This window comes from Salmo trutta, chromosome 35, assembly GCF_901001165.1.
Source record: "Salmo trutta chromosome 35, fSalTru1.1, whole genome shotgun sequence".
In the NCBI taxonomy this organism is placed as follows: domain Eukaryota; kingdom Metazoa; phylum Chordata; class Actinopteri; order Salmoniformes; family Salmonidae; genus Salmo; species Salmo trutta.
The window spans coordinates 22,588,485-22,609,037 of NC_042991.1; the positions used below are offsets into that span (position 1 = coordinate 22,588,485).

The 20,553-nt window shown below is 45.8% G+C and overlaps 1 pseudogene; it reads right to left on the reverse strand.

Annotated features, from left to right (window-relative positions):
* LOC115174404 (laminin subunit alpha-2-like) overlaps positions 1–20,553 on the reverse strand; it is a 159,388-nt pseudogene that overhangs the window by 123,656 nt on the left and 15,179 nt on the right.

A 20,553-nucleotide genomic window follows, 5' to 3' on the forward strand; every position in this document is an offset into this window, starting at 1 on the left:
ACACACACACACACACACACACACACACACACACACACACACACACACACACACACACACACACACACACACACACAGAGCATCTGGATGAGGAGGATGTGCTATACAAGCACTCACACACTGTGACAGACCACACACCCCTGGGACAGACGTTCCCTCTCTCCCAATATCACATAGTAGATAAAAGCAATTAAATAACTAACTAATGTGAAAACATTGAGCTGATGCCGTTAACATTTTATAAAGTATGACTACCACACATTGAGAGAAACTCTCCTAACAAACATAATCTGTAAACTGGTGGTGATAGTTGTTTTCTGGTTGAATCTTAGATTATTAATCATTGCATGCACTGACAGATAAACACTTGGCAAAATCAACACTTTTATATGCCATCATCCCTGAGTTTCTGTCAACAAATCGCAACGGACATTCATTTTGCATGCCCACACAGCCAAAGCCTGGTTTCTGTAGCTTTGAGTGGCTAGATACTTTATCTCACCTGGGGAAAAGAAAGAGGACATGAAAGCATTACCCGTTACATGGCCAATTCAAATCCCCTGTGGATTGCCTTTTTTTCTTACCATGTTTGTGTATTGTAAATAGTGTCTTCATGTGTCATAGTCAGTCTTTTATTGCAGTGGTTCCCAAACTGCGAGGGGTCAGCTTTCAACTTGGACTCCTTGTCATGGTAGTTATTGCATACCTTACAGAGCTTGTCAAAAATGTCCAGATAGCTATTGTTGTAATTTCTTTGTCACTCAAATATCACATGATAATGCCGCCGATGGATAGGGCTGCCGTGCTTCAAGCTCTTAGGAAACTTTGCAGTATTTTGTTTTTTGTGTTATTTCTTATATTATTAGCCTAGGAAATTGTTTGTGTTATTACATACAGCCGGGAAGAACTTCTGGATATCAGATATCAGAACGGCGATAACACACCAGGATTACCAGCATTACGACCAGGAATACGACTTTCCCGAACCAGATCCTTTGTTCGTATCCCCCAGGGCAATTGAACTGATTCCAGAGGCTGTTCCAAAACTCATCCGAAGGAAAAGAGGCACTCGGAACTGACTTTTAGTCCGACTCAAGAGGTGCGCACACCACCCACTGCTTGTTCTCAGTCTCTGGATAATAAAGTTCACGAGTTCAGGGAAAAGATTTCCATCCAGAGAGACATCAGGGATTGTAACATCCTCTGTTTCACGGAAACATGGCTTTCTCGGGATATACTGTCTGAGTCCGTTCAGCCAGTTGGGTTCTCAGTTCATCGCGCAGACAGGAATAAATATCTCTCTGGGAAGAAGAAGGGCGGAGGTGTATGTTTCATGATTAACTACTCATGGTCTGATTGTGATAACATACAGGAACTCAAGTCCTTTTGTTCACCTGAAGAAAAATAAAATCAAATGCCGACCGTATTACCTCCCAAGAGAATTCTCTTCGGTTATAGTCACAGCCGTATATATTTCCCCTCAAGCCAATACCACAACAGTGTCACGTCCTGACCAGCAGAGGGAGCAATTCTATTAGTTTTGGTCAGGACGTGGCAGAAATTTTGTGTTACGTGTGAGTTGATTGTTGGACTCCCAATTGAAGGCAGGTGTGTTGAGTTGCCTTTGATTGGGAGTCCTATATAGTAGTGTGTGTTTTTCCTTGGGGTTGTGGGTAGTTGTTTTTGCATTGCGTTTTGTGTGCCCGCAAAACTATTCCTGTCGTGTTTATTGTTTTTTGTCCTGTGGATGCTTTACTCGTGTTGATTAAAAATATGAGTATCCACATTCCCGCTGCGCCTTGGTCCATTCCTGACGACAGTCCTTACAAACAGCCCTTAAAGAACTTCACTGAACTTTATGCAAACTGGAAACCACATATCCTGAGGCCGCATTTATTGTAGCTGTGGATTTTTACAAAGTAAATTTGAAGAAAACATTAGCGAAGTTTATCAACACATTGACTGTCGTACTCATGCTGCTAAAACACACGACCACTGCTATTCCAACTTCCAGGATGCCTACAAGGCCCTCCCCCGCCCTCCCTTTGGAAAATCTGATCTAACCTCGATTTTGCTCCTCCCTTCCTATAGGCAGAAAGTCAAACAGGAAGTACCCGTGCTAAAGACTATTCAACACTGGTTTGACCAATCGGAATCCACACTTCAAGATTGTTTTGATCACGTGGACTGGGATATGTGCCGGGTAGCCTCCAAGAACAAAATAGACAAATATACTGATATGGTGACAGAGTATATCAGGAAGTGTATAGGAGAAATTGTACCCACTGTAACTATTAAAACCTACCCTAACCAGAAACCGTGAATAGACGGCAGCATTCGCGCAAAATTGAAAGCGTGAACCATCGCATTTAATCATGGCAAGGTGACTTATTGACGAATACAAACAGTGTAGTTATTCCCTCAGTAAGGCAATCAAACAGGCAAAACGTCAGTATACAGACAAAGTGGAGTCGCAATTTATCGGCTCAGACACGAGAAGTATGTGGCAGGGTCTACAGACAATCACGGACTACAAAGGGAAAACCAGCCACGTCGCGGACACCGACGTCTTGCTTCCGGACAAGTTAAACACCTTCTTCGCTTTGAGGATAACACAGTGCCACCGACGTGGCCCGCTACCAAGGACTATGGGCTCTCCTTCTGTGTGGCCGGCTTGAGTAAGACATTTAAGCGTGTTAACCCTCGCAAGGCTGCCAGCCCAGACAGCAACCTAGCCTCGTCCTTAGAGCATGCGCAGACCAGCTGGCTGGAGTGTATACGGACATATTCAATCTCTCCCTATCCCAGTCTGTTGTCCCCACATGCTTCAAGATGTCCACCATTGTTCCTGTACACAAGAAAACAAATGTAACTGAACTAAATGACTATCGCCCCATAGCACTCACTTCTGTCATCATGAAGTGCTTTGAGAGACTAGTCTAGGATCATATCACCTCTACCTTACCTGACACCCTAGACCCACTTCAATTTGCTTACCGCCCCAACAGATCCACAGACGAAGCAATCGCCATCGCACTGCACACTGTCCTATCCCATCTGGACAAGAGGAATACCTAAATAAGAAGTACCCCCCAAGCTGGTCATTAAGCTCGAGGTCCTGGGTCTGTACCCCGCCCTGTGCAACTGGGTCCTGGACTTCTTTACGGCTGCCCCATGGTGCTGAAGTTAGAAAAAAACACCACTTCGCTGATCCTCAACACTGGGGCCCCACAAGGATGCGGGCTCAGCCCCCTCCTGTACTCCCTGTTCACCCATGACTGCATGGCCACGCACACCTCAAACTCAATCATCAAGTTTGCAGACGATAGAACAGTAGTAGGCCTGATTACCAACAATGACGAGACAGCCTACAGGGAGGAGGTGAGGGCCCTGGGAGTGTGGTGCCAGGAAAATAACCTCTCACCCAACGTCAACAAAACAAAAGGAGCTGATCATGGACTTCAGGAAACAGCAGAGGGAGCACCCCGCTATCCACATTGACGGACTGCAGTGGAGAAGGTGGAAAGCTTCAAGTTTGGCGTACACATCACTGACAAACTGAAATGGTCCACCCACACAGACAGTGTGGTGAAGAAGGTGCAACAGCGCCTCTTCAATCTCAAGAGGCTGAAGAAATTTGGCTTGTCACCTAAAACCCTGTCGGGCTGTATCACCGCCAGGTATGGCAACTGCTCCGCCCGCAAGCGCAGGGCTCTCCAGAGGGTGGTGCGGTCTGCACAACGCATCATTGGAAGCAAACTATCTGCCCTCCAGGACACCTACAGCACCCAATGTCACAGGAAGGCCAAAAAGATCACCAAGGAAAACAACCACCCAAGCCACTGCCTGTTCACCCCGCTATCATCAAGAAGCCGAGGTCAGTACAGGTGTATCTAAGCTGGGAATGAGAGAATGAAAAACAGCTTCTGTCTCAAGGCCATCAGACTGTTAAATAGCCATCGCTAGCACATTAGAGGCTGCTGCCCTATAGATAGACTTGAAATCACTGGCCACTTTAATAATTGGAACACTAGTCACTTTAATAATGTTTACATATTTTGCATTACTCATCTCATACTGTATTCTGTCCTATTCTACTATATCGTAGTCTATGCCGCTCTTGAAATATAATTTCCTTTAATTTCCAAATGTTTTATTCCATTTGTTTAAATGTGGAAGACACATTTCAGTTGAATGCATTCAGTTGTACAACTGACTAGATATCCCCCTTTCCCTTTCCTTTCACTTTAACAGGTCTGGGAGATAAACAGCTTTCATCAGTCTCTCTGTCCCAGCTTTGATACACCTGTACTGTCTCCTCCTAGATGGTAACAGGGTGAACAGGCTGTGACTCGGGTTGCTGAGGTCCTTGATTATCTTCTTGACCTTCCTGTGACACCAGGTGCTGTAGATGTCCTGAAGGGCAGGCCGTATGCCCCCGATGATACGTTGGGCTGACAGCACCACCTTCTGGAGAGCCCTGCGGTTGCGGACGGTGCAATGGCCGTTCCAAGCAGTGATACCGCCCGACAGGATGCTCTCAATGGTGCATCTGTAGAAGTTTCTGAGGGTCTTCAGCCTCCTGAGATTGAAGAGGCACTGTCACTTCCTCTTCACCACACTGTCTGTGTGAAGGGACCTACTTTTGATCTCTCCACTGTGGCCCCGTCGATGTGGATGGGGGCGTGCTCTCTCTGCTGTCTCCTGTAGTTCATGATCAGTTCCTTCGTTTTGTTGACGTTGAGGGAGAGGTTATTTTCCAGGCACCACTCCGCCAAAGCTCTCACCTCCTCCCTGTAGGCTGTCTCGTCATTGTTGGTAATCAAGATGTTAGAGTTTGTCGAAGATAAATACACAACGCAGAGACAGAGGACGAGTGGTAAAGAGGACAAGAGTCAATAGAGTACTAACGATCAATGGAAATAATGTTTTTTCTGTAATAGGGAATTATGGATCAATGGTTCAGAGACATGGGAGGAATATGTCTTCTGAAATAGGATACTTGTTATTTGGCCATTGGCTCGTTTTATTGCAAGGAATTCTAATTGGTCAACCACAGGCTAGGACTGGGTTATAAAACTACATGCTGTTCCTTTGTTCTGTGGAGAGAGAACCATTGAGAGAGTCACTAAGAGAGCATCACTGATGACAGTGGAGAATGACCATCTACCTCCCTGTATGATTTGTCCTCTTCGAATTAACCTATTTTCCTCCCCCTAACTTTCTTTGGGGTTTGTGTTATTGAAGAGTAACATAATCAATCAGTACGTTATTCTCCAGCTCCGCTTTGTCATCAAAATCGACAACCTTGTAATGAGTGACATGTATCCATCGTGATTTTCCCTGGACTTTTACTGCTGACCTTGTTATAAGCAAACCTGATAAGGACCTTCCCATTTTGGCCCTAATGTGTCTCTATAAACCCATCAGAGAGCTGATCCAAAACAACTCTCAACAGTCGTGTTCAAGTAATGTGGTATCTGTAGGATACATCAGAGTAGCTGGATTACATGGTGTCTTTTCAACTATACCCATGTCCCATAGATCTTTAATCACTACTTTAGAGCGTCCTTAGCTTCCTTGCTAATGGGATATTGTTTTGTGCAAGGTGAGGCAACACCTGTCAAGCACACTGGTTTCATATCCAAAGATCCACACTCATTTTTCTTCGTGGTCCAAAGAGGATAGTTCTGAACTGTAGATCCTTGCAGTTACCTAGTTTGCCACGTCACCTTTCCTTCAGAAATGTTCAATGTAGAGTCAAGTTGCATAATAACATCGAGGCCTAAAATAGTTCGTTCAAATGAGCCTATCCACACCCCTGCATCAATCTTTATTGGGCCAATAGAAATTGATAATGGTTTTTTTTTTTTTCATATCTGTCTCCTCCCCAATCCTGTTGCTCTCATCATCTTGCACGTGTAGAGAGGACATATATGTTTTGCATAAGATATGGGTAATACAGTGACTTCAGCACCCATATCTACAAAGAAATCTACTGCAAAGTTGTTAACATTTCATGTTCACATATATTCCATCCGATTTCATATGTACACTAGCTGAGATGGGACGTAAGAGGGGGTCTATTAGTTTCCCTCAACAGCATCCAGCAAACTCTGCTGCTGAGCCGGAGAGAGCTTCTTATATTTCTGCATCAGTATTGTGTCGTTGGGGCTGTTGTCTTGATTCCATTTCCCTTAGACGGACCCTGCTTCTCCTGGCCATTCCTCATAACAACACATTTTCTTTTCCGAAATTCTCGTTGCCAGGGACTCGAAATCCCGCAATAATGACATACACCAGGTTTCTACTCTGCTGAACAAATAATGTTGTTGGTTTCACTCGGAACCTGCACATCTCTGATAACAGCCGGTTTATTATGTTGATTGATGTCTCTGTCCAGTAGTGACAACCTGTTGAGGATGTCACCGTAGTTTTGTTCTTCCCAATCATTAGTTGTGGAAACATACGTTTTTTGCAAATCACCATGTATGGATTGCGTCAGCTGATGAGTGATTGCCCCATTTTTGGAGGAATTGAGTTTATCTTCATCTTCCATGTCAGGTAACCCACTGTGTTTAACCACCTCTGCTCTAAATCTTTCTTCAAATTCAACAAATGGTTCTTTCGGTTTTTGAACACATTTGGTTATCTCTCCCCAGTTGGTAGTTGCATTGGTCAGACCCTTAATAAGGAAAACATGTATGGATCTCCAACCATCGGCCACATCTTGCTCTTCACCACCCACAGCTCTATAAACCTTGTCTTCAAGTTCACCATGTTGTCACGGCCCCTCTGCAGTGCAGGGGCCATTCCTCCTGCAGGCAGAGGAGGGTCGTTAGTGATTGGAGCTGGCGTGATTGGAGCCACCTGGGCTCAGGGTATTTAAACTGCTTCACTAACCACTCATCTCTCTCTCTGCTCCTCCAGGTATGATCCTGTTTTGTTTGTTCCTTTGTAGCTTTACGTAGTTTCCACTCAGTCATGTTCACACACACAGATTCATGCATCCCTGCACTTTACATACACCCTACATTATGACATTTCCACACCTCATTCCTTTTTCTTTGTTTAAAGTTAATAGTTTTTGGTTTACAATAAAGAACCTTGATTGGCCTATACCTGTTGTTCATGTCCCCTCATTTTTGCCACAGGCTATGAGCCGGCCTGTGACAATGTTCACTGACGTTCAAAACAAAGTCTAATAACTGTAACCCATCATAAGGACGTAAATTGTAGAGTTTCTTATAACATTTCAAATGGTCCGTTTTCATACCCACATCTCTGGGATGTTTCAAAGTTTTCGACCATTCATCCAACTGTTTTGGAGATGCTGTGTAACGGGTGTCGTAAGGATTGGACCAAGGTGCAGCGGGAACGTGTATACTCATCTTCTTTTTAATGTGAAGAAGGAAAAACAAACAAATCACGTATACAAAACAAACAAACGACACTAACAGTCCTGTCAGGTGCTCAGACACTAAACAGGAGACAACTACCCACAAAATCCCACAGAAAAACACCTCTCTTAAATAGGACCTTCAATTAGAAGCAACTAGGAGCAGCTGCTTCTAATTGAAGGTCAACCCCATTAACTAAACATAGAACTAGACATACTAGATAAACATAGAAATATACTAACATAGAACATAGCCCAACAAACCCCGAAACACTCTAAACAAACACCCCTCTTACATAATAACATAACCCAACAAACCCCAAACCACATAAAACAAACACCCCCTGCCACGTCCTGACAAAACTACAATAACAAATAAACCCTTTACTGGTCAGAACGTGACATGCTGATTTATGTGTGATTACGGTCACCGGAGGTTTGTCTTTACCACCTTTTACAGCCTGTGTTCTGATTGGCCTAAGACATCGTTCATCACAGCTGTCAGTATCTATTGACTCAAAGCCAGCCAGTGCTAACCAGATGCTTGAAACCCAATCATCTTTGCGCAACTCAGCCTGAGGGTAAGGGTCCTCCACACGTTGGAGCCAAGGTTGGTGTTACGACACTTGCCTGTAATTGTTGAATCTCTTCTTTCAAGGTTTTGATTTCTACACCAAGAGCTTTCAAACTTTCTTTATCTCTCTGCAATGTCCTGTCATGATTCTCCAGAGAGAATTTCTCATCCAGTTTTCTTACTTCGGCTAATACAGTTAAAGACCATTGTGTCTTTGTCAAGGACATTACTGTATTATTTTTTTTTCTTATCTCTTGCCTACACTTCTCTACTTTGAAATAGTTCATCATAACACTAGAGAGTGAATTTAAAATATTTTTCATGCTCACATCCGGAGGAGCTGTCCCGCCTTTTTCCAGAGTGGTTTTCTCACTTAAGAATGGCATTATATTAACTTCAAAAGTTGTATAATATATATCTCTATGTTTATATACAGTTGAAGTCAGAAGTTTACATACACTTAGGTTGGAGCCATTAAAACTCGTTTTTCAACCACAGTTTTGGCAAGTCGGTAAGGACATCTACTTTGTGCATGACACAAGTCATTTTTCCAACAATTGTTTACAGACAGATTATTTCACTTATAATTCAATATATCACAATTGCAGTGGGTCAGAGGTTCACATACACTAAGTTCACTGTGCCTTTAAACAGCTTGGAAAATTCCATAAAATGATGTATTGGCTTTTGATAGGCTAATTGACACAATTTGAGTCAATTGGAAGTGTACCTATGGATGTATTTCAAGGCCTATCTTCAAACTCAGTGCCTCTTTGCTTGACATCGTGGGAAATCCAAAGAAATCTACCAAGACCTCAGAAAAACACTTGTAGACCTCCATTACTGGTTCATCCTTGGGAGCAATTTCCAAACGCCTGAAGGTACCAGGTTCATCTGTACAAAAAATAGTATGCAAGTATAAAACCCATGGGACCACGCAGCCGTCATACCACTCAGGAATGAGACGCGTTCTATCTCCTAGAAATTAATGTACTTTGGTGCGAAAAGTGCAAATCCATCCCAGAACAGCAAAGAGGAAACGGGTACAAAAGTATCTATATCCACTGTAAAACGGGTCCTATTTCGACATAACCTGAAAGGCCGCTCAGCAAGGAAGAAGCCACTGCTCCAAAACCGCCATAAAAAAGCCAGACTACGGTCATGGGGACAAAGATCGTACTTTTTGGAGAAATGTCCTCTGGTCTGATGAAACAATATAACTGTTTGGCCATAATGACCATTGTTATGTTGGGAGGAAAAAGGGGGCGGCTTGCAAGCCGAAGAACACCATCCCAACTGTGAAGAACGGGGGTGGCAGCATCATGTTGTGGGGGTGCTTTGCTGCAGGAGGGACTGGTGCACTTCACAAAATAGATGACATCATGAGGTAGGAAAATTATGTGGATATATTGAAGCAACATCTCAAGACATCAGTCAGGAAGTTAAAGCTTGGTCGCAAATGGGTCTTCCAAATGGACAATGACCCCAAGCATACTTCCAAAGTTGTGGAAAAATGGCTTAAGGACAACAAAGGCAAGGTATTGGAGTGGCCATCACAAAGCCCTGACCTCAATCCTATAGAATATTTGTGGGCAGAACTGAACAAGCGTGTGCGAGCAAGGAGGCCTACAAACCTGACTCAGTTACACCAGCTCTGTCAGGAGGAATGGGACAAAATTCACCCAACTTATTGTGGGAAGCTTGTGGAAGGATAACTGAAACGTTTGACCCAAGTTAAACAATTTAAAGGCAATGCTACCAAATACTAATTGAGTGCATGTAAACTTCTGACCTACTACAAATGTGATGAAAGAAATAAAAGCTGAAATAAATCATTCTCTCTACTATTATTCTGACATTTCATATTCTTAAAATAAAGTGGTGATCCTAACTGACCTAAGACAGGGAATTTTTACTCGGATTAAATGTCAGGAATTGTGAAACTGAGTTTAAATGTATTTGGCTAAGGTGTATGTAAACTTCCGACTTCAACTGTATTTATTTAAACCCAATATATATATATTTTTTTAAGGACTCAAACCTTTTCTGGAACACAAGTTGTCTCTGTAGGGCCTGGCTACCCATAAAACATATCTTCACTTCAAGAAGCTTGTTCAAGACTTACATTAACCACACATGTAAAACTTGCTACTCAACTAGCAACTCACTTCTATGCAACAAGAAGGTTCCACAAAAATAAAGGATTCTAACCTTTTAATAGAGGACTTGAACCCCTATAATAGAGAACAAAGACAAAGGCCTCAAACCTTTTCATGGAGAACAAAGGAAGTCTGTAATAGAACAAAGGACTTTTACATCACAGATACATATCACTCATTGCATGCACCTATTTTAACCTGACTTGGTTCTTTTAAAATGTTATTGGTCTAAACTCACCCAGCAATTATGCCATCAATCAGGAGATTAAGATTTGACTCCCTTGTGGGGTGCACTCAGCCTTCTCTCTTAATTCTGGATAAACACACAGTTGATATGTTTTCGGGTCACGGCACCAAATGTTAGCAATTTATGTTACTCTTCAATAACACAAACCCCAAAGCAGATCAGGGGGAGGAGAATAGGTTTATTTGAAGAGGACAAATCATAAAGGGAGGTAGATGGTCATTCTCCACTGTCCTCAGTGATGCTCTCTCAGTGATTCTCTCCAGTGGTTCTCTCTCCACAGAACAAAGAAACACCATGTAGTTTTATCACCCAGCCCTAGCCTGTGGTTGACCAATTAGACTTTCATGCGATAAAATTAGCCAATGGCCAAATAACAAGTATCCTATTTCAGAAGACATATTCCTCCCATGACTCTAAACCATTAATCAATAATTCCCTATTACAGAAAAAACACAATTTCCATTGATCGTTAGTACTCTATTGACTCTCGTCCTCTTTACCACTCGTCCTCTGTCTCTGCGTTGTGTAGTTATCTTCGACATATTCTTACAAAGCCTACCACTTAATTTTTGAGTTGGAGATGTGCGTGGCCACGTAGTCATGGGTGAACAGTACAGGAGGGGGCCCCCGCACCCCTGTGGGGCCCCCGTGTTGATAATCACGTGGCGGAGGTGTTGTTGCTGTCCTTTACCACTTGGGGTAAGCCCATCAGGAAGTCCAGGACCCAGTTGCACAGGGAGGGGTTCAGACCCAGGGCCCCGAGCTTAGTGATGAGCTTGGAGGGCACTATGGTTTTGAAGGCTGCGCTATAGTTGATGAACAGCATTCTTACATAGGTATTTCTCTTGTCCAGGTGGGATAAAGCAGTGTGCAGTGCAATGGCAATTGTGTCATCCATGGATCTGTTGGGGTGGTATGCAAATTGTAGTGGGTCTAGTTTGTCGGTTAAGGTGGAGATGATATGGTCCTTAACTAGCCTCTCAAAGCACTTCATGATGACAGAAGTGAGTGTTACGGGGCAATAGTAATTTAGTTCAGTTACCTTTGCTTTCTTGGGTACAGGAACAATGGTGGACATATTGATGCAAGTGGGGACAACATACTGGGATAGGGAGAGATTGAATATGTCCGTATACACTCCAGCCAGCTGGTCTGCACATGTTCTGAGGACACGGCTTGGGATGGCGTCTGGGCCGGCGGCCTAACGAGGGTTAACACACTTAAATTTCTTAATCATGTCAGGCACAGAGAACGAGAGCACACAGACCTCGTGAGCGGAGGGGGCCCGCTTCGGCGGCTCAATGTTGTTTTCCTTGAAGCGGGCGACGAAAGTGTTCAGCTGATCCGGGAGTGAGGTGTCAGTGTCCGCGACGTGGCTGGCTTTCTCTTTGTAATCGGTGATTGTTTGGAGTCCCAGCCACAGAAATCAATGTAATATACACCATCAAAATAAATACATAATTTATTTTAGCCAGGTCTAAAGAAACATGGTATGATTTTATTTTTCTTCAGAAAACAGAATATGATTTAACCTACTGTATGTTATCTGGCTATGCGCCAAGTCATTGGCTGTAGGCTTGTTCATTTAGCAGACAAGTACTGGTACTGGTACTCCCTGTATATACAGTGCATTCGGAAAGTATTCAGACCCCTTGACTTTTTCCACATTTTGTAACGTTACAGCCTTATTCTAAAATGTATTCTTTGTTGAAGCACCTTTGGCAGTGATTACAGCCTCGAGTCTTCTTGGGTACGATGCTACAAGCTTGGCACACCTGTATTTGGGGAGTTTCTCCAATTCTTCTCTGCAGATCCTCTCAAGCTCTGTCTGGTTAGATGGGGAGCGTCGCTGCACAGCTATTTTCAGATCTCTCTGGAGAGGTTCGATCGGGTTCAAGTCCTGGCTTTGGCTGGGCCACTCAATAAATTTTCAGAGAGTAGTCCCGAAACCACTCCTGTGTTGTCTTGGCTGTGTGCTTAGAGTCGTTGTCCTGATGGAAGGTAAACCTTCTGTTATGAGAGATTTCTGCTTGAGTGTAAATTATTAAATAATTCTACCCTGAATTTAGGGATATGGTCTACATAGCCTGGAGAATGAGTAACTAAAGGGTTAAGCATAAATCTCATGAGATTGAGGAAGGAGAGGAGAGAAATGGGGGTCTGTGTGTTTGAGTAAACATTAAGAACTCTTAAACTGTGGTTGACCTGACCCTCCAGGTTTCCCTGATCTCAGAGTACTAAAAATGTCAGCAGGATCAGGAGTTACGGTGTTGAGAGTTCTGAGGTTGAGGACAATTAACTCTTGATGTTAGTGTGTAATGTGTGTGCGTAAATGAGGAGCCTGGTATATAATGATGTTCTGTAAAATGGACGGCAGAACGTTCTCTGAATAAACTGTACAGATCTTTTGCAGAAAGCCCTTGACTAATTATTATTAACCCAGGGTCTTACAAACCTTGGGGATTAGTCATGGCCTATTGATTGGTAATTAATAGCATTGGGATTTGAAAATTCCCATATCACCTTCGCCCCAGTCTGAGGTCCTGAGTGGTCTTGAGTAGGTTATCATCAAGGATCTCTCTGTACTTTGCTCCGTTCATCTTTCTCTCGATCCTGACTAGTCTCTCAGTCCCTGCCACTGAAAAGCATCCCCACAGCATGATGCTGCCACCACCATGCTTCATCATAGGGATGGTGCCAAGTTTCCTCCAGATGTGATGCTTGGCATTCAGGCCAGAGTTCAATCTCGGATTCATCAGACCAGAGAATCTTGTTTCAATGGGCCCAGTCCTTTAGGTGTCTTTTGGTAAACTCCAAGTGGGCTGTCATGTGCCTTTTACTGAGGAGTGTCTTCCGTCTTGCCACTCTACCATAAATGCCTGATTGGTGGAGTGCTGCAGAGATAGTTGTCCTTCTGGAAGGTTCTCCCATCTCCACAGAGGAACTCTCAACACCCATTGAATATGGCCGGTGTCAGTAAACGTTGGAAATAAAAGCTTAAATTGTTGCCAGCATCACAGTTGCAGTCACCAACACTCTGGATAACATAAAAACAGCCTAACCAGCTCTGCTAGGGCGAGTAAAATGGTCAGTGTGCTGTTCTCTCATTTGTGTCTGGAAGTAGCTAGCCAAAGTTAGCCAGTTAGCTTGGGTGCTTGACTGCTGTTGTTGTTAGGACAGAACGCTCGGATCAACCCTTAAAGAGATGGGTGGGGCTAAAGCTTAAGAGGGTGTGAACGATGCTGAATAGGTGTAGGCAAAGAAGAGCTCTCCGGTAGGTACCAAAACATTCAAAGGCCATTTTCTCAAAGTGAGGTTACAAGTTTATCAACTTTCAAAGCAGAATTACTTCCCCATTGTTTTGCCAGAAGTTGTTTGTGTTCATGCACTCCTCAATTAGTGTCAGCTGCTTGCTGTTGTACTGTGCTTTTTTGGTTCTGAGTGTACATTTATAGAGTTTTAAAGTCTCACTGTAACGAAGGCGTAATTCACCATTATTTGGGTCTCTGTGCTTTTGGTTGGATAGTGTTTTAAGTTTTTTCCTTATAATTTTACAATCTGCATCAAACCAGTTGTCATCTATGGTCTTTTTTTTAATCAATTTCAGTTGTGCTTCTTTTGCTGTTTGCCTGAATATATAGTTTGTTTTTACGGTGAGATTGATGCCTTCTTTACTGTGAGTGAATGTGGTGTCCAGAAAGTTATCTAAGAGCGTTTGGATATTTTGGTTACCGGTTGCGTTCAAATCAAATCAAATTTGATTTGTCACATACACATGGTTAGCAGGTGTTAATGCAAGTGTAGCGAAATGCTTGTGCTTCCAGTTCCTAGTTCCGACCATGCAGTAATATCTAACAAGTAATCTACCAATTCTACAACAACTACCTTTTACACACAAGTGTAAAGGAATGAATACGAATATGTACATAAAAATATATAAATGAGTGATGGCCGAACGGCATAGGCAAGATGTAATAGATGGTATGGAGTACAGTATATACATATGAGATGAGTATTGTAGGGTATGAAAACATATAAAGCAGCATTGTTTAAGGTGGCTAGTGATACATTACATCAGGATGGCAAGATGCAGTAGAAGGTATAGAGTACAGTATATACATATGAGATGAGTAATGTAGGTTATGAAAACATTATATAAAGTGGCATTATTTAAAGTGGCTAGTGATACATCAAGATGGCAAGATGCAGTAGATGGTATGGCGTACAGTATATACATATGAGATGAATAATGTAGGTTATGTAAACATTATCTAATATAAATAATATAAAGTGGCAAGTGATAAATTGATTACATAAATTTTCCCATTATTAAAGTGGCTTGAGTTGAGTCAGTATGTTGGCAGCAGCCACTCAATGTTAGTGATGGCTGTTAAACAGTCTGATGGCCTTGAGATTGAAGCTGTTTTTCAGTCTCTCGGTTCCAGCTTTAATGCACCTGTACTGACCTCGCCTTCTGGATGTTAGCGGGGTGAACAGGCAGTGGCTCGGGTGGTTACTGTCCTTGATGATCTTTTTGGCCTTCCTGTGACATCGGGTGGTGTAGGTGTCCTGGAGGGCAGGTAGTTTGCACCCGGTGCTGCGTTGTGCAGACCTCACTACCCTCTGGAGAGCCTTCCGGTTATGGGCGAAGCAGCTGCCGTACCAGGTGGTGATACAGCCCGACAGGATGCTCTCGATTGTGCATCTGTAAAAGTTTGTGAATGTTTTTGGTGACAAGACTAATTTCTTCAGCCTCCTGAGATTGAAGAGGCGCCGCTGCGCCTTCTTCACCACGCTGTCTGTGTTGGTGGACCATTTCAGTTTGTCCGTGATGTGTACGCCGAGGAACTTAAAACTCTCCAACCTCTCCACTACTGTCCCGTCAATGTAGATAGGGGGCTGCTCCCTCTGCTGTTTCCTGAAGTCCACGATCATCTCTTTTGTTTTGTTGACATTGAGTGCGAGGTTATTTTCCTGACACCACACTCCGAGGGCCCTCAATTCCTCCCTGTAGGCCGTCTCGTCGTTGTTGGTAATCAAGCCTACCACTGTAGTGTCGTCTGAAAACTTGATGATTGAGTTGGATGTGTGTATGGTATTCTTCTGTGCTGTTTGGGGCCATCTGTATGAATTCCTGATGTTGTACAGCTTACTGGGCTGTGAATGTGTGGTTGTTTCCATGTCTGTTCTTTTGAGGAACTGTCATGACTTCCGCCAAACTCGGTTCCTCTCCTTGTTCGGGCGGTGCTTGGCAGTCGACGTTGCCGATCTTCTAGCCATCGCCGATCCACTTTTCATTTTCCATTGGTTTTTTATTTGTTTCCCACACACCTGGTTTTCATTTCCCAATTACTGGTCATGTATTTAACCCTCAGTTTATTTAACCCTATGTCTTTGTGTGTGATTGTTTATTGTTAAGGTGGGTACGTTTCCGGCTGTTTTTTTCCAGGTGCTGTTTTCACCCGTGTTTTGTGGAAACCGTTATTGTTTGCACATTGGTATTGTTACTTTGTGCTGTTTTCTCAAGTAAAGTGCGTTGTTCACTCATCTCTGCTCTCCTGCGCCTGACTTCATGCACCAGCTACACCCATCACCTGACAGAATCACACACCCCAGTCGTCATGGAGTCAGCAGGAGCAGGTACCCCTGTTATTGGGGTCGAGGAGCGCGTCCGGGAGCAAGCGGCGATGCTCCATCATCTCGGCGCCACCATGGATCGTGTCCTACAGACTATGGATCGCTGGGAGAGAAAGGGAGGTCCTCCAGCACCTCCGCCAGTGCAACCAAGGTCTCCACTACTTGCCCCTCTTTCACCCGGTCCCAGTGGGATTTGTCTGGCCCTCCCTAGGGAGTATGATGGGACGGCTGCACAATGTCAGGGTTTCCTATGACAACTAGAGCTCTACCTAGCAACCGTTCACCCGGAGCCTTCGGACCGAGAGAGGGTGTCCTCCCTTGTCTCATGCCTCTCAGGGAGAGCCCTGGAGTGGGCCAACGCCGTGTGGGGAGAAGGAGATGCGGCACTGGACCACTTCGAAGATTTCACCCGCCCCTTCCGGGCAGTCTTCGACCACCCGCCTGAGGGTAGAGCGGCGGGTGAAAGTCTCGTACATCTGAGGAAAGGGACGAGGAGCGCCCAGGAGTTTGCTCTGGACTTCCGGACCCTGGCCGCTGGCGTGGGATGGAACGACAGGGCCCTGATCGACCACTACCATTGCAGTTTGCGCGAGGACGTCCGTCGGGAGTTGGCCTGCAGGGACACCACCCTCACTTTCGATCAGCTGGTGGACCTGTCCATTCGGTTGGATAACCTGCTGGCTACCTCGGACGTCCAGATCGGGGTCTGTCGGTTCCATCCCCCAGCACCACCGCTCCGACGCCCATGGAGCTGGGAGGTGCTGCGCTTAGGGAGACCGGAGGAGGTTCCGTTTCCTGCACCATCTGTGGCCGCAGAGGGTACACTGCTGGTCGGTGCTGGGGAGGTTCCTCTTGGAGTCGAGGCAGCAGGCAGGGCACTCTCGCGTCACCGCAGGAGTGGCGGCACCATGCTCAAATCTCACCCAGAGCTCTCTGTTTCCCACATGTTTTTGACGAGCGCATAAGGCGCTCGTCAATTCAGGCGCAGCTGGGAATTTCATTGACAGATCATTTGCCCTGGATATGCCCTTCCCAGTTCACGCCCTAGACAGTCGACCATTAGGGTCCGGGTTGATTAGGGAGGTCACCACGCCCCTGGGCATGGTGACACAGGAGGGTCATAAGGAGAGAATCAGTCTCTTCCTTATTGATTCTCCTGCATTTCCCGTGGTGCTAGGCCTACCCTGGTTAATCTGTCATGATCCCACTGTTTCGTGGCAACGGAGGGCTCTCACGGGGTGATCACAAGAGTGCTCGGGGAGGTGTTTAGGGTTTTCTGTTGGTGCTACTACGGTGGAAAGTCCAGACCAGGTCTCCACCGTGTGCATTCCCCCTGAATATGCCGATTTGGCTCTCGACTTCTGTAAGAAGAAGGCGACTCAATTACCACCCCATCGACAGGGGGATTGTGCGATAAATCTCCTGGTAGATGCCGCACTTCCCAGGAGTCACGTGTATCCCCTGTCACAAGCAGAGGCGGCGGCTATGGAGACATATGTATCTGAATTCCTGCATCAGGGGAACATTCGGTCTTCCACTTCACCCGCCTCCTCAAGTTTCTTTTTTGTGAAGAACAAGGAGGGAGGTCTGTGCCCGTGTATTGACTATCGAGGTCTAAATCAAATCACGGTGAGGTACAGTTACCCACTACCTCTCATCGCCACGGCGATTGAGTCAATGCACGGGGCACGCTTTTGCACGAAACTAGATCTCAGGAGCGCGTACCACCTGGTGCGTATCCGGGAGGGAGACAAGTGGAATACGGCGTTCAGTACCATCTCAGGGCATTATGAGTACCTCGTCATGCCATACGGGTTGATGAATGCGCCATCAGTTTTCCAAGCCTTTATAGACAAGATTTTCAGGGACCTGCACGGGCAGGGTGTAGTGGTGTATATTGATGACATTCTGATATACTCCGCTACATGCGCCGAGCATGTGTCCCTGTGCGCAGGGTGCTTGGACGATTGTTGGAGCATGACCTGTATGTCGGCTCCCGTGCTGGCCCATCCGGATCCTTCTTTGGCATTCATAGTGGAGGTAGACGTGTCCGAGGCTGGGATAAGAGCCGTGCTCTCTCAGCGCTCGGGCATGCCACCGAAGTTCCACCCCTGTGCTTTCTTCTCGAAGAAACTCAGCCCAGCGGAGCGGAACTATGATGTGGGGGACCGGGAGTTGTTGGCTGTGGTGAAAGCCTTGAAGGCATGGAGACATTGGCTTGAGGGGGCTAAACACCCTTTTCTCACCTGGACTGACCACTGCAACCTGGATTACATCCGGGCAGTGAGGAGACTGAATCCTCGTCAGGCAAGGTGGGCCATGTTTTTTACCCGTTTTGTGTTTACATTTTGGGAACCTGGTCTGTAGGACAGTGTAAAGGCAGACGCATTGTCCTGGCTGTATGACACAGAGGATCATACTCCCATACTCCCGGCCTCCAGCCTGGTAGCGCCGGTCGTGTGGGAGCTGGATGCAGACATTGAGCAGGCGTTACGTACAGACCCCGCTCCCCTCCAGTGTCCAGCTGGGCGTCTGTACGTTCCGTCTGCTGTCCGCGACCGGCTGATCTATTGGGCCCACATGTCACCCTCCTCTGGTCATCCTGGTATCGGTCGGACAGTGCACTGTCTTAGTGGGAAGTACTGGTGGCCCACTTTGGGACGTGAGGGTTTATGTTTCCTCCTGCTTGGTGTGCGCCCAGTGCAAGGCTCCTAAGCACCTGCCACAGAGGTAAGTTACAACCCTTACCCGTTCGCACCCATTGGTAGATTTCCTGATCGATCTTCCTCCGTCATGTGTGCGCGTTTAGTGCAGTTTAGTGCAGATGTATTGAAGGAGCTGTTTAATCTCACTCAATCCTACAGGGTTCTCCTGTCCTCCGACGACCTCTGCGTAGCTGTGCTGGTCCTGCTGTTGGGCCCTGTGGAGTGGAGGGGGGCCAGGTCTGGGCCGGGGGGCTTCCTCTCTGATCTGGTAGAGGTGGTGGTCTGGGGTAATAGGCTGGGTGGGGCCTTGAGGGTGCTTGTGGGTCTTTGGTGGTGCAGTGGTCTCTGGGTGGTCCTCTGTCCAGTTTGGCATGGGGTGTTTGTCTACCAAGTCCTTTAGAGACTTGGCAAACATCCCTACTGTCTGCTTCCTCAGGTGGGAGTGGTTGTGCAGATGCTCTGGGGTGATGAGCAACGTGCACGTTTGGGAGTAGGCTACACCCCCTGGTGATGTCAGCGTTGACACACACTCACGAGTTTCTGCTCTAGTCCTGGACACACACACACTCTCTCTCTCTCTCTCTCTCTCTCTCTCTCTCTCTCTCTCTCTCTCTCTCTCACTCACTCACTCACTCACTCACTCACTCACTCACTCACTCACTCACTCACTCACTCACTCACTCACACTCTCTCTCTCTCTCTCTCTCTCTCTCTCTCTCTCATATTAAGTGGGAGAAAAGTTTCAGTAGCATCTGACTCAGCTGGAGACACAACAAAATGCAATATTTGACTGCACATCCTCCCCCCAGCTCAATAATTAGACCAATAGAGAGCAAAGTTCACCGGTGCTCCTTGACATCCCTGCGGTGAGATGGTATAATTGGCTAGTGAAAGACTGAAACTTGCCCAGGGTATGACATGTGTATGACATGAGTGTGCACAATAGCAGTGGAGGAAGTAGCCGGCTAACTTGAACACAAAATTATAAGTCAAATTCTATGCTGGAGCAATTAGTGAGAAGTCCACCCCTGACACTGAATGGATTGGTTCTGGTAGTGTGGGTGGATAGGAAGAAGGGAGGATTATTATTGTTTTTAAACATGTGCATGCTTTTTCCTCAGACAAAACAAAAGCTGATTCAAAAGGGGTGTGGCAGAGTTTTAACTGTTCCGCGAGGGACTCAAGTAGGATACGGAAGACTATCCTCGATGAAAGGTGGCTATCGAGGAGGGGAAGACACTGTTCCATCTGCCTACAAACAAATTGACATCTCCTCGACCACTCATCGGTTTCCGGGTAACAGAGGAGTGAAGACAGAGGAGAGAGGGTGGAGGATGGACTTTTGCCCTAATGAGAAAAGGCCAGAGAGATGGGGGTGGAGGAGGAGAGAGTGGCCTACCTTGCAGACACAGGGCAGCTGGCAGGGGTCCTTGTTTAGGCTTCCATCTAGACTGCAGTTACAGCGGACACAGTTGGGGTAGCCACTGTAGCCGAAAGCACACCTGTCACACTGTTGTCCCCCGTAACCCTGCTTACAGTGGCAGGATCCAGCCGTGAGGTCTGTGGGACCAGACAGGGGGAGAGGCTTCAGCAATAAACATATGGCAGCTAGATCAGTGTAGAGAGGAGAACTGTGGTGGGTGGTTAAGTAGTAGCATACCTCCTTCAGCCTGGGACTGGTCTGGGACACATGCTGGGGAGCCTGCTGGGTCACAGGATCAGGGCTGACACGGGTCTAAGCTCTCTGGACTCACCTGGAGGGAACAGGGGAGCGGGAGACTCAGGCCAGGAAAAACTCTTAACCCTAGTCATGATACAAAGCTATAGATACA